This window comes from Sceloporus occidentalis, unplaced genomic scaffold (assembly GCF_023333645.1).
Source record: "Sceloporus occidentalis isolate IW3139 unplaced genomic scaffold, rSceOcc1.0.p SCAF_10, whole genome shotgun sequence".
NCBI classification, from domain to species: Eukaryota; Metazoa; Chordata; class Lepidosauria; order Squamata; family Phrynosomatidae; genus Sceloporus; species Sceloporus occidentalis.
The window spans coordinates 34290494-34306591 of NW_028316990.1; the positions used below are offsets into that span (position 1 = coordinate 34290494).

Below are 16098 nucleotides of genomic sequence, written 5' to 3' on the forward strand. Positions count from 1 at the left end.
ATGCAATGCAGCACGAGTTGTTCCTCTGACTGCACAGACTGAAAGTCAATCTCAAGATTTCCCTGCCCCATTTTCCCTCCCACATAGGAAGATATCAAGAAGAGCTTGTGTTCATCCTTCACTTGCCACTATATACCTGCCTGTCTCATGTTATTATTTAAATATAAAACCAAAGGTTCTGAACCTGAAAGGAAACCAATAGAATTTTCCAAGGTTCTGGAACTATTAGGCGCTTGAAATGTATTTGGAGCATAGTGAGATTATCACGAAATATTCAGCAATTACAGGTACAATGATATGAGTAAATCCACTATGGAATATGATGTCTCAAGAGCTTATATGCAATAGTGTTTTAAACCACACTTTTGTCACAATCATATTTGTGGAACTGGGGATCGTCAAGTGGATATTTAGTCCTGGCATAAAGACAGAAGTATTTATTAACATTTGGGTTTTTTTGCTATCAGAAGAGAAAACTGAAAAACAAACTCTGTGATAAGAAAGCCTAATGACAGAGAAGAGGAAAATTGGTACATCTAGATTCATAAGCTTTTGGTGCAAAACATGAATGTAAACAATTCTATGTAGGCTTTGCAATCTTTCCAAACATCCAAGTGCTTTTCTTTATAATGCAGCTGTGTTAAAAGTCCAAAACATGAAGGGGAAGGAAGAGAATCAAATTCCAACCCCTGTCCTTCAATTACCTATGATCCTTGACCCCCAAGAAGCTTGAAGGAATAGCAGCTTCAATCCATATCATGGGGAGCAAGGTATTTAAATTGTACTCTTACCAATAGTTCTTCCCTTAGGTATTCTGATAAAGGAAGTCTGCATATGACTGGTTACGTTGTTAGATGAGCAATGTCACACACACATCTGTAAGCTTATGCAATACTCTACTTGTGTAGCTTCTAATATATTTAGAATTACTATTGATTGCAATGTAAACAACTCAGCCTATAGCAATCTCAACTCCAGAATTGACACTCATTGCTGGCGAAGTGCATCAGTAGTACTGGTGAAGGTAATTCCTCCTTCTAGCAAACTGATGGTAATGCTGGATGTAGAATGATCAGCAGGAAAGTGAAAATTCCTACCACTCCCTGACGACGTAATATGATGGAAACGCTGAGATTGTTCAAAATACTAAGTGGTACCCATGATGCACAAGAGTGCGTTTGAAGCATCCTTCAGCTTCCCTCAATAGAAGGGTGTGTAGCCTTGTTGCTAGGTTACCGCAGACTAAAGGCAGCATTTATCACTGTGCTAGATAGCACACAGAGTTTCAGTGGATGGATACTCAAATCTCTCCCAAAATAACTGGTATTAAAGCAATTCTGCATCCTTTGCAACCCAACTGACAAGCCACTTCTATTACTTCTATTTTCAAAGATCAGTTGTTTTAAGCTAGTGAGTACTTAACTGTATTATAGTTGAGCCATTGTTCATGCAGCAAATACTTCTTGTCTAATGGGTTTCCACCCCCATTAGCACATACAGTACTACAAGTATTACAAATTGTGCAGTATTTAGCTCATGAGTGCCATATGCCATTGTACAAATGGTCAGAGATGACTACATAAATGCATAACTTGTTGAGTTTCAAAACCCTATGTTCAGTATAAAAAGGACGGAAGATATTACATAATTGTATTTCTTTGTCTGTAATAAACCCAGCTACTTCCATGACAGAACAATGGGTTGCTTACCCATTAACAGTGGTTCTTCAAGTGGTCAGCTCACACAAATGGATGCAAAATCCCATTTGTGTGAATCACAGAAATCACAAAGAAGAACATATGATTCAAAATATAGTGGCCTAAATCTAGTGGTATACAGTGGGCCCTTCCCTTATGCAGAGGATCCATTCCAGATCCCCCCTGCATAAGAGGAAATCCACTTATGCTCACCCCCATTGCAATCAATGGGGCACATGCTCGCAGCTCGGGACAGCCCACGTATCATTTTCTTTCATTGTTGTGCAGCTTCTGCGTAAGCTAGAAGCCGCATAAAGTGGACTTTGGTATTCAATGCTAGAATCAAGACTGTATTCTCCTCAACAGGAGGGCAAACCTGCTCCAGAAGATTTCCCAGACCTCCAGAGTTTAAGGTGCACTGGAGTTTGATAACCTCAAATAGATTTTCTAAAATCATGTAAAATGTCTGTAAGTAAAACTTTTACAGATAGGTTTTGACATATATTTATTAATATTGTTTATTATTATACATACTGGTTTCAGCCTGCTTTTATGTCAGGTCACTGTCAATTCGTTCAGATTAACTTAAAATTCATAACATGCTGTAATTCCAATGAAAAATTAAAGCATTCCATTTAATAACCCGGATGGTTCTTGACTGTAGCCCTGTGTTAACAGATAAGAAATTGTACTCTTTGCAATACAGATGTGCTCAAGAAGCCAGACAGTGAGTCTGTGGAATTAGCTATCCCAGCTCTAAGAAACACATTGTCCTTTGGAACCAAATTGCTTCAAAGATGCTGTAGTTCCACTTAGATTCAAACATGCCTAGTTCCAATTAGATTCAGGTAACAACAGCAGAAGGTCTTCCAGTGTTAAATGGGAGCAGAGGAGAGAATCCAAGGGACAGGGATTCTGTGGTCATATGACAACCCAGTGGATCCATCACACTCAGTAGTAACCTGTAACACAAAACAGTAATGAACTTTAGATATCGCATATTTCAGTAGGCCATGTTTAAATTTAAAGCATGATTTGGAAGTGAAACATTTAAACTTACTTGGGAAGAAATTCAGAGCAGGTGTACAACAGGGTAGCAACAAGTAGAGTAACTGCAACTAACTTTGAGCCATAAGCTGAGGAGAAACCATATATTCGAGTAAGTTGAAAATTAAGTAGCAGAAGAATTGTCTCTTTAAAATAACTATCACCTTACCTTTGGGGAAGCAGTACCTCAAACCTCTTTGTTGTAGGCCAGTAGCAGAATTGGTATAAAGTATCATTAGACAGAATTCCTGGGACAGAAAAAAATAAATAAAGCCACTACAAAACTCTGTGATCCAACAACAGATGTTTGTTGAAGAAGCAATGCTCTGTATTATCATTTATGCTATTAAATTAACCACACTGCCCTCTGTACCATGGTTAACATCCACAGACTTTGAAGCTGGTGTTGTGGCATTCACTGCAACCCGAGTACATGTGATTGTACAAACACTCTTGGCACACAGGATCAATGAAGAGTGCCATAACTGGACGCCTGGACATAATTACCAGAGTTGTAGTTTTGGCTGCTATTGTTGTGAGTCATCCTGTCCTCTACTGATGCGACAGGACTGGAAAGCAGAAGCAATTGTGTTACAATATGTAATTTTTAATATGTAAAGCACAAAAGGATGTGTCAATTTATTTATTGCTTTATAAGAAAATATGAAGATAGCCTCCACTTTCATCCTTTGTTCTTACCTAGTCTCTTCTGGTGAGCATGAGATGAACAAAAAGAAGGAAATGAAGTGCATACAAAAAGTAGATCCATTTATTTCACAGCCAAAATAGAGAGAGGCACTTGAGGTATTCCCAGGATTTGTTTGCATCCAGTGGGATTTTGATTCTTAGAACAGCAAAATCCCACATAATAGATCACCTGAGAAATCTCACAAGTGTCAAACACTGTTTGCTGTGTGAAGTGTTCAATTATCTACCCTGTAACTCAGACAGATTCACGCACTCACAGTTATTTTACAACATACATTGTTGCTGTTGTTATTGTGTGTCTTTAAGTCGTTTCCCACTTATGATGACCCCTAAAGTGTATCTACTATGGGGTTTTCTTGGCAAGATTTGATCAGAGGAGGTTTACCATTGTCTTCCCCTGAGGCTGAGAGCATACAACTTGTCCAAGGTCACTCAATGGTTTCGTGGCTGAGCGGGGAATCGAACCCTGATCTCCAGAGACACAGTACAATATCAAACTACTACACCACACTGGCTCTTACAACAAACGTATCTCTTCATATTTGGGCTGGATGCACCATACAGCAGCTGTTTAAAAATATCTAATGAGTCTGAACTTGCAAACTTTCAAGGCAGTCTTTTCCATCGTCAGACAGCTCATACCATGTTGTCCCTAATATGTAGTCGGAATCCCCCTTTTAGGGAATTCAAACCAAATGGTTCAGGTTTTAACCTATGCTACTGCTCTGTAACTTATGTGAGAGTTCTTCAAACATTAAAGATATCTATTATACCGCCTTTGTTTCTTTTACAGTCCCCAGCATCTTCAATTCATCCCCATATGACTGAGATTATAAAGACTTCACTTTACAAAAATTTCCCACATACGTCTTATTTCTCCACATCTTTTTACACACAGACACACACAGAGAGACACATGCATCTCTTCAGCACATGGTCCCACAAATTCCCTTGTTACTCTTTTAAACAAAATGATCTGCATTTGGAGCTGGAAAGCATCCTCGGTCTCACATTATATTTTTAGAAGGGCCGTGGTCACCTCCAAAGCGCAGCAGGACGTGGCGCCCTGCCTGCAGGGTCATGGTGACCATGGATTTTGAAAAGCTACCAAGGTCAGTCAAACTCTTGTGGAACCCTGATAAAACAGTCCAGATATAATTTTTTAAAATCCAGTTATGGTTACTATGACAACCACCATGTAAGGCTTCTCCCAGGCTTATACAGTTTAAGGCTATGTTCTGGACAATAAGGCTGGCTGTAAAATTCATTTATGTTTCATAACTGACTGCTGTGTACAAGGCTTTCCCCCAGCAAAATATAATATGACATTTTCAGTTCCCTTTGTGTTCATTCTGCTTTGCTCTTACTTTTCCAAACAGGACAACTCAAAATGTCACCTAGGGTTGATGAGTTATTCAAAGATAGGCACTGCATGGAAAACTGAATCAGAGAAGATTCACACACAAAAAGCAGCTCTGTTCAGAATGCTGGGCAGGCATGTTTTGAATAACTCACTATACATTAATATTCACAATCAATCAAGTAATCCAGTGATATGCTATCTCCATATTCCTCCTCATGCAAACCATTTTCAACTTTCCCCCCCTCCTCAATTATAGACCCTGTACAGATTTGTTACCCATAATAGTTCAACCATGGTTAAGCAAGTCTTGCCTGATCTGCAGCAACCAATAAACGTTTAATGGTTAAACAAATGGACAATTTATTTGTTTATTGGATTGATATCCCACCTTTCATTCAAAATGGGATTCAAGGAGGATAGATAGCTACAGGATCACATTTTTATCCCTTCAACAAAGTGTGAATTCTCACAACTGGCATTTATTACGAATGACAGTTAAGCATGAAAGCTGAAACTTTTACTATAGTTAAGGCTAAACCAGGTTATACATAACACCAGTGCATGATCCTGCAAGCCACTGTAATGCTTTATTCATGGCTGCGCAAAAGAAGTGTTACATCTGCCACAGCCTACATAAGACTGAATGTACCTTGGCAGAGTGCTTTCAACATTTTAAAAGAATGCAACGTGTATCAGGTTTTGGCAGAAGAAATTAATTCAAAGAATGACGGCCTTCTGTAAGTGACACATACCAATCAAAGCACGTAACTGACTCATCTGAAAGGAAGGAATGATCTTTTTTTGAAATCATTAATTCCCAACGACAATGCAACAATCACCTTATGCCTGACTCAACCCAAATCTATCTGTACAAAAAGAAGGCTGCTTTTTGGATGCAGAAGACGAATTTGCACAAACCGGGATGCATTTTGTCTGGCAGCACGTTCAGAACGTTGCCATCCGCCGGCCTGAGAGGGAGTTCACCAGGCAGATCCAACTCCATCAGGGCCAGCCTCGAAGAAGGAAGAGCCCTCCCTCCAATCCATCTGCCTTGGTCCAGGCCTCAGAGGGAGAGAAGAACCACTGGACCTCATCCCCTTTCCCTCCACCATTCCCTTCTTTTGTTTCGTGTCTTTTAGATTGTAAGCCTGAGGGCAGGGAACTGTCTGATTAAAAACAATAATTGTAAGCCGTCCTGAGAGCCATTAGGGCTGAAGGGCGGGGTATAAATACCTAAATAAATAAAATAAGAACACTAAAAGAAGTACAGACCTGCCAGAACGATCTACAAGGGAAGGCTTTCATTCCCACCACCATCTTCACTTGGTGAAGACATGAGAGATAGTCTTCTTATTCTTTAATTTCATTGTGTTTTTATTTCTTTCATTTTCTTGAAGCAGTAGCGGAGCATCTGGGAAGTGATGCGGAGCCCTAAGGGCTCCTTGGAGCACAGGTTGGGAACCCCAGCTCTAGATCAAGAGAGGTAATAGTGCCACTCTATTCTGCTTTGGTCACGCCTCACCTGGAATACTGTGTCCAGTTCTGGGCACCACAATTCAAATAGGATATTGAGAAGCTGGAGTGTGTCGACATGAGGGGCACCAAAATGGTGAAAGGTCTAGAAACCATGGCTAATAAGGCGAGACTTAGGGAGCTGGGAATGTTTAACGTAGAGAAGAGAAGGTTATGAGATGATACGTGAGCCCTGTTTAAATATTTGAAGGGGTGTCACATTGAGGCTGGAGCCAGTGTGTTTTCTGCTGTTCCAGAGAACAGGACACAGAATAATGGATGCAAGCTACAGGAAAAGAGATTCCACCTCAACATTAGGAAGAAGTTTCTGGCAGTAAGAGCTGTTCAGCAGTGGAACACAGTCCCTCAGAGAGTGGTGGAGTCTTCTTTGAAGGTTATTAAACTGAAGCTGGATGGCCATCTATCTGTCAGGGATGCTTTGTGAGTATTTTCATGGCAGGGTGTTGGACTGGATGGCCCTTGTGGCCTCGTTCAACTATGATTCTATGTTTTATGTGAAGAAAAATTGCATGGTTGTCTTTTTAGTTATTTTTTTCTGGGAGCTGCACTGAATCCCCACTTTGGGAGAAAATCCAGATACAAATAAAATAAATAAACATTATAGAAATGAGCACACAGACACACACACACAGACAGAAGGATATGTGACAATGAGTCTGTGGTGCAGCAGGCATTAACTTCCCACCTTCTAGCCCACACCAAACCCTCTACTACAAAGTCTGGAGACCGTTCAAGTCTGCAGCCTTCAGCAGCACTGTAAATCAATACTGGAGGAGCTCTGCAGTGACCTTGCATCAAACTGTATACCTCCATTTAAAATCAATGCCAAGACAGTTTAACAGCACTGGACTAAAGGCACAGCCCTGTGAGCCTGGAAAGGTAGCCTACCAAGATTATATGAATGTAACTAAAGCTCTTTATAACCAAAACATCTCAATATAAGTGTGCAAAGGAATGACAACACACCAAGTACTTCAAAAGGTTTCCTTGACGTGCTAATACTCCAGGATCACCAAATTCTTTAGAATTTGATACTCATCCCTCAAATCCATATGATACTATAAGGAAACCTGAGGACAAATCTCTTAACCCTGAGGACTGAAGAAGCTACTTGTTATTGTGTGCCTTCCAGTCATTTTTGACTTATGACAACCCTAAGGTGAATCTATCCTGGGGTTTTCTTGGCAAGATTTGTTCACAGGAGGTTTGCCATTGCCTTCCCCTGAGGCTGGGAGAATGTGACTTGCCAAAGGTCACCCAGTGCATTTCATGGACAAGCAGGGAATTGAACCCTTGCCTCCAGAGTCGTAATCCAACACTCAAACTATTGAGCTAAACTGGCTCTCCTGCAGCTACTTAGAACAGGTTCAATCATCTTGACAGGAATGAGACCTTTGTTCTGATATCCACCAGTCACAAATGCTAAATAAAAAAAATAATTTGCAAAATTGTTTCCACATGGTATAATTCAAGCATTAAAGGACTATGCTACTAATTTAACACATTCATGCAAACACACAAATAGACAAACATACATAAATGCACATACATGTGTTCACATATACACAGAATTACACAGAAGTACACTACATTGACCATTTCTGAGTTAACAGTACATTACTGTGCTATTAAGTCTCTTAGCTCATACCAAGATTGCATTACTTATCTACCTCACAAGTATTGACCATGACAAGCAATAAAGATACTCTCATGGATGGAGAGGACCAAATGTATCTAAAGTGACTGTTAAAGAGCATATACTTTCCCACAATAGATTAAAATAACTGCTGAAAAGGAAAACCTAAGACTGAGAAAGTGAATGAATGAACCTGTATGTGTGTGTGTGTGTGCACATGAAGATAGACATTGTGTTTGAATGTCTGGTGAGAGAAGCTTTTAAAGCTTCCCACATCAGCAGAAAAACAACCATTAAGTCTCCCAAAAGTCTCCCTTCTCCCAAAAATTAGATTAAATTAGATTAACTTGTAACAATAAATGAGGGTTCTATGATACTTCTAATGTTATGCTAACACACACTGAGGAGGGTGGAACAAAAAGAAATTCCTAGCTAGTTCCTCTATCTTGATTATGTGCAATTTGCAGCAGCAAGGTTAAGAATAATGGCAGGGTCAATACAGAGATAATTAGGGTAATCCAGTCCTATTCTTTGACAACATGCAGGAACCAGACACTTATTTAGGGAGGGGATACTTATATGATGAATGAGTACTTCAAGTGGCACTGAAAACACCGATCACCATAGAGTGCTTGACTAAGAACCCATAAGATGTCCACAGAAGGCTAAGCATGAAAATGAGGTCTTGGTACTCATAGTGAATAATCATTCTTGAATGTGCAGAGGAGCAATCCACAATCTAAGATCCAGACAGTGAAGAAGAGTAGTAGTAAATGAAGACAGAGACTCTGTGGAGTTCTCTACATCATCCAGATAATTATTCCCCTACACTTCAACCATTTGCCATACTGATACTGCAAACAATAATATGAGAAACATAGGAAGAAACGGTTGAAAAATAGGATTCGTCTCAGGAATGTTTATGAAGTTTTAAACCTTCACAAAAAACACAGACACTAAGAAGCTCATAATAAATTGTGACACTGCACTTTTTATGAAGAGAAAGAATGGTATTTATAACTTGTATAAAGTTCAGAGAAACCTAATATATTCCCAGCATATGGACTCCCACTTTCACTCTCACAACATTTTGGGCTTGAAAGAACATAATAGCAAGAAAATGCTAGACATGGTGGTAGAAAGAAAAGGTATATCAATCACAGTAGCATAGAAAATGCATATGTAGGCTCAAACCATGGTATCAATAGCCCACAATGTGTCCAGAAAATGATTGTGAACACAGGTCCACTACAAACACTACACTCACATGTGGATGCTCAGCAGGCTCAGAGGAAGATGAGGTGTTGTGTGCAGTCTTCACATGCCATTAATGTAATCTGAACCAGCCTTCTTGGGTAATGATAAAATGACATTATTATTTTTTATAGCTGAGATTGTCTAATATTTATTTATCTTCAAGAATATTTATATGTATTTATCATCAAGAATTTTAATATGCAACTCCTACCTACGCCAAAGCACTACCAATGCATATTAAGTGCATTCTTAGGACTGTCAAAAAACAGAGTAGACTCTTACTGGAACAAAAGGAGCATGTTTCAGAAATTTATGTGGGAAAGAAATGAGGTTTTGGAATCAAGGTACTTGCATAGGAAAATGAGGAATTTGTTATTTTTAAAAAAGGTTCTACATAGTTTGGATTACAGTCCTGGGGCCAGAATGAAATTTTCGTGCAGATGGTATCTTTAGAAAATCAGTTACTCCCACTAAACTGACAAAATGAAGTTCACACCCCAAATTCTTTTTCTGCTCCCCACCCCTGCAACTCACCATATGCTGCATGTATATTTTTACCACTATTCACATGAAATTGAAAAATGTTTCAAAAACAGAAGAAAAAAGGACAGTTCCCAAAAGACTACATAGGTCTTTAAATACATTAAGATACACTGTAAAGCAACACCCTCTTTTTGTAATTTGTAATGACAAATGATCTGTCCCAAGAGGGACCTGAATGCTCAGCCTTGGCCTCCATGGTAAGGCCTAAAGGTATTGATAAATTGTTACTTAATCGGGTCTGTTGTGTATAAATGCCACCGGGTGTAATTGTAGCTCAACTTGTAATGGGGTGTGTGTGTGTGTGTGTATGTTTCCTCACCACTGAAGGGAAGGGGATAAAACATAAGTAACATTGATTCTCTATACTCTGTATAACATAACGTCCAAAAGCCAAACACAGTGGTACAGCTGCACAAAGACATTATTAATGGTGTCTGTTACTATAAACTATTATCTATGTAACTGATCAGCCAGTACTTGTGAGGCTTTTGACCAAATGTGGTAAGGCTGGCTGAGCTAGTAACTTCTCTTGCCTCATAAGCCCATGAAGGGACCCAAGCTGCAGGAACTGGGCCAAGTGTGATACTGTAACAGTATGCAATGATGGTGGGTGGGGGAGCAGGGGGAGAATGCAAGCTTTTGCTGTGATTCACCGGCTTGCAAGAACTCTAGGTATATATCAAAGGCCCACAGAGATAGGGATCATCCCTTTAGCTAGCTTCTTCACTTCTATCTGTGGCTGAAGGGCTCCGCCTGAACAAACAACCAAGTTCTCCAGAGTCAGCCATGAAAATGTTGTTTCATACAAACAAGTAGCTGTTGAGAGACTGCTTCAGATAGCTTTCTGTGGAGTCTGTCTCATGAGACAAGCAACCTGCCTGTCCCCCTCTTGCCAGGCAGGACTGACATTTTTCATCATGCTACCACCAAATTCTCCTGTGGCAGTTCACAGTGGCATAGAGACCTGTCACATAGTAATGGCAGGCTGCACATTAAATATTGTGAAAAGCAAATCAGAGCAGCTTGCAGGGAGTTGTTCATTTTTGCACATCAGCCACAGGCTGAGCATTTCTGCGCTTAATGCCTACATGCCAGATAACTGACTCAGCAAATACTATGCCAAGGAGCAGCATCTGTATCAGTGAGTGGAGGTGAGGAGTGCATGTAAGAACCCTCCTAAAGTAACATTTTCTTAGTGTTGATCTAATCTGAGCAAATACAGTGGACTCTTGTTATACGCTGGGGTTTGGTTCCAAGATCCCCCGTGTATAACAAAATCCGTGTATGCTCAAGTCCCATTAAATATAATGACATAGCAAAATGATGTCCCTTATAAAAAATGGAAAATCAAGGTAAATTTATACTTTTTTGGAACATTTTCAAACCGTGTATGCTTAAATCCGTGTATAAAAAATCCGTGTATAAAAAGGTCCGACTGTACATATGAACAGACCATGGCTGTGACTTCAACCATGCTGAAAGATCCCTTATTTCAAATGTAGCATTTCTCCTACCCAAACTCAACTAGTGACTCATTCAAAAGTGGAATAAAAATCTGGTGAGGTACACAATTAGCATTGTCCCTGATGCACAGATAATTGAAGACACATACAGAGTGCCATGACTCATAGATACCTCACACAGTCGTTCAGTGAAAAATGACTGACTAAAAAAAGGCTGGCTTTGGAACTCTTGGCCATATGGAACTGCTGAGATTCTTTTAGTAATGATTTAGTTTAGGAGGATCTTATAAAAGCTTCCCAGCAGTTTCCAGAATGCATGAGTGAGCATCACCACTACCTGTGAAGCCTCCAGGATTGCTGGTGAGATCTAGTAGCCCTCTTTGAAAAATTGGTTAGGTTACCTGTTCTGTAATATCTAATTTTTAAAAGCAGTAAGTATAGTTAAAGGATTCAAGAGTACATTCATAAGCAAGAAAATATTGGAATAGGTTGCCTATTAAATTATACCCTGCTGCAAAATGTAAAGCCACTCCTCTTCACTTTCAAATCCCCAATTTAACTGCTAGTGGTTATATGATTAAGCAGTTTTCTATCTTAAGTATATGCATAACACAGTTTTCCAATGAAGAATAAAGGATAGCTGCTGCAGTGGTTGAATTAATCAGACTTATCCACAAACAAATTTCATGAAATTCAAATCTCATCCAGTCAAAGCAAAACTCCCTGCAGCAGGATATTTTTTGACTTCACTGAATTTGATGCTTGTAATCTCCAATTTCATGCTCTGCAAAATTTATGTATGTAAATCAAGTTTGTTGGTCCTTTGTTGCTCTGAAGGCCAGGATTTCTCTGATTCAGATCTGAGACCCAAAAACGACCCCCCCAAAGCCTTAAACAACTATTTTATTCCTTTAAACTGTATAAGACAGCTCTTCCTGAAAAAAAGGTTTAATGTATTTTTAAGTACTAAGATTGATTTAAATCAGGACAGCCACTCATGCTATATAGAGAAGCCAGAAAAACATCAACCTAGCACTCCAAACACTGTGTACCATTTCTGCCCGAACGTCTTCAATAATTTTAAAGTGACAGTGTCAACCATTTATCTTCTGTTCCTAAGATCAAACTTCCAATCAAGCTTAATTTTTGTTTTCTTGAGAGGAAAATAGGAAAATGTATTTAATTTAATTGTTTAAATGTGGTCTTTCTCTAAAACCACTTATTTAAATCAATCCATTCTGGTACTGCAGAGGGTCATATTGCATCATACATAGGAACTGTACGTGCTACTAGCAAGTGAAAAGGTATGAAGTAGATTTCATTTCAGAGCTGAAGAAGTACTGGAAAGTCTGCTCAGAGGTAGTAGCAGTAATGCGACTTAAGTGGCATATTACTAAGTTGCTCTGTATTTCTGAGTCTGTCTTTGACCCACTTCTTGGGAGAAAGCCTCACCAAACCCAGTGGAAGTACATCTGAACAGAGATACACTGTACAGGATTGTGCTGTTAATGTACACAGGCTTTCCATTGTCTTTTAAAGTAAACAGAAAAGAACTGATTTTCTTGTATTTATCCATTATATATATCCTAAGTAAATAAGTAAAGGATATTATATATCTTTTCTCTTCCACCTGATATTTAAAGATGCCTATAAAATCACCAGAGCCATCATGGTATGGTGATTTGAATGTTGGAATAAGGCATTGGGAGACCAGGGTTTGGATCCCTGTGTGGCTACAGAAATATACTGGTTGATCTTGGACAAGTCACATTCTCTTTGCCTCAGGGGAAGGCAAGGGCAAACCCACTCTGAACAAATTCTGCTAAGAAAACCCTGTGATAGGAGTGCTGCTAAGTCAAAAATTATTTGAAGGCACACAGATTTTCAAGTTCCTTGGATCCAGTTTAGGCCACACAGATATGAATGCATTTGGACTGCAGCTCCCTTGCTGCAATTTATTTTGCTTTCACCTGTTTGAGCACTGTTTGCCTTTGGAAGAAGACAGAGACAAAATAGGTGTTGGATAGTTCCCCTTTTCCCCTGGCACTCATTGACATTTCTCCATCTTCTCCGCTGGTGAAGATCAGGTGAATGATATTCAATGCTTTGGATGTGTCTTCCAGTTTGGGGGAAATGAAATTGTCAGCAAGGCAAGTGATGCATTTTTTTTTCTTGGACCATACATTCTCAGCACAGTCTGATTCCCAGTAGAGAGCAGAGTAGTTATTAAATATATTTGCCTTTCTGTGTTAAGACTTCATCTTACTGCCTTATGGTCACTGCATTAGTGCCAAGACATACAAAACCATGTTGTTGTCATTTTCTTTCCAGCTTCTTTCTCACTGTTTTTCCTATGCACTGGTGAGTTCATGCACCACTACTCCAGTTACCCTTGCATCACTAACAGCACAGTTCTCTGTATTTGGTATTCCTCTATATTCAGAAATATTGTCTTCAGGATTCAGTTTCAAGACCTCCTTATCAAGTTTGCAAGACTCCTGGCAAATGTGTTCTTACCAACACTGTGAAGTACAAACCATTTCTTGCCAGAAACCCTTCTTTGTAGAAGTACAAATCATGATCCAAGAAGCCAACTCTTTCCCTGCAACACCATCTGCACAGCCGGTTGCTGACAGGATCCTCTATCTTCCTGGTCCAAGGTTTTCAACAGGAAGGAATGAAGAAATAACAACCTATATCCTGAGGTTCCTCAGTTTCCTACCCAGAGCCTCACAGTCACTAATAAATTGAAACCTATATCTAACAGAATAATTTGTTCCCATAAGGATCAGAAGCCAAGATTAGTGATCCTGATGAGACCTGGTAGCCATTTTGTCATATCTTGGATACTCACACCAGAAAGAAGGCACACACGTCTTATCAGATCTATGTCCATGCTCTCTGATGCCAGTGTAGCCCAGAATCACTCTCCAAGTGTAGGGCCTAGAATCACTTGCGTAGTTTACAGCATGGTTCCTGGTAGCCTGCTTCTGTGCATCACGCTCATCTGTGTTTGACTGCTGCATATGGTAGCTTTCCTTATCTCCAAGGGAATTCCCTCCTCTCTTGTTCTTCCAGGAGAGACTGCTTTGCTCTGTCCAAGAAATCTTTATCATCCCTAATGAATTATAGTGTGGATGGGAAACCACCCAAGCTATTATACCTTTCCTTCCAGCAAGGAATCCAGCTTGCACAGATGCAAGTATATCTTTCTACATCCTCATGCATAAAAACAAATATAGCAAAGATGTTGCTGGTCATTGTAGTGGTTTGTTCATGTATCCATACCTATCATTCTGCATAAGCATTAACAAAGCACTCTGGGCCTCCCTTCTCAAACTCCCCTGTTAAACTCCCATGCAAAATGTCTTCTTCCTCACTCCTCATCATAAACTTTCCACAAGCTCCAGAGTTGCTATATAGAGCTGCTGCAAGCTCCATTCCAACTGCCAGTGATTCACTTCCTCTTGGCATCCTCTCCTGCTCAGACCATATGTTTCAGCAGAACTCACAGACCAAAATACACAAAAGCTCACAAGCATGTCTCCAAACAGCTCAGCCAAGAAATCAGTCTTAATCCAAAAGACACAAGCTCACCTGTTTTGCCTCTCCCACCAACTGCATGCAAAATTCACACGTATACTTACTCATTTTGTGAGCCTACAAAGACAAGTTATTTAAGTTAGTCCAAGATGCTATCATCAGAGGCAGAACATGCCTTTAGAAGCTATTATGGGGGGGGGGGGGGGAGGGGGCTAAAAATCTTAAATTCAAGTAGCTAAATGATGGCCACTAAAGCAACATTCTAGTATTTATTCTGAGTTTTTAAAAGTGGAAGTAGTTACTACATTTATAGAAACCAGTGATTTATTGTGGAACTTATTCTGCATGCAGGGGAGTGCTGAAATCTTAACAGCCAGGGTCAACAATAAGTTGCGATGCGTATGATTTTACTGTATTTTTTAAACAACTGCAAGTCAATAACATGATATGACATGATAGCTTCAAGAGCAGTAAAAGAAGTAGCTGCTTCATAGTCTGTGTTTTTACCCTTGCAAATATGAAAGACTCAGGTGTTTCCATGCTGGTTGTCATACAGCAGGGGCTAGAACTGTAATAAACCAGACACACTTTTTCGCTCCATTCTGAAGTAAGGACAGTTGTTACACTGGTACCACACAAACTACTGGAACCTGTTGAAATGACTTGGCTGGCTGAAGAAAGGTTATTACAGAAGGCCACAAGCTGCCTGATCCCAATGTTACAACCTGGGCAGCACACATGTTTAATTGTATAAAGAATTATATCCCACTGCAAACTACAGTAACTTCAGTCACATGATCAGAACCCTCTAATGGTAGTCATACATTTGAGGCTGGCCAAACAGATTACAAGCACATTTTTACATGTAAAATATCATCTATGAAATAAGGCAAAAGCCTACCAGAATGAACACACGATCTTCACAAACCAGCTGGTGACAAGCAAGGGAAGGGCACACCCAGGCTTCATGGAGCAAAGTGTTCCACATTGTTGGTGCAAGCCCACATCTCATATCCCATTTGATTGTGCAAGGTCAATTGCCCTCTGAACAAATCCTACCAAGAAAACCCTGATATAGGGTCACTATAAGTCAGGAATGACTTGACACAGCAACTTCAAATCGGAATCCTCTCTTCTTCAGTCATGCCTTAGGGTTGTCATAAGTCAGAATTTATTTGAAGGCACACAACAAAACAAGAAATGTTCTGAAATACTCACATTTCATTTAGATTTTGCAGTCTAGATGCTTGTCCCTTACAACTCAGAGAATATTAAATGTTTATTTAATTAAAAGTCAAATGGAACCAA

The 16098-nt window shown here is 39.7% G+C and overlaps 1 protein-coding gene across 7 annotated transcripts in view; it reads right to left on the reverse strand.

Moving 5' to 3' along the window:
* LOC149306432 (ubiquitin carboxyl-terminal hydrolase 22-A-like) overlaps nt 1-16098 on the reverse strand; it is an 84068-nt gene that overhangs the window by 24180 nt on the left and 43790 nt on the right. The window lies entirely within an intron of this gene.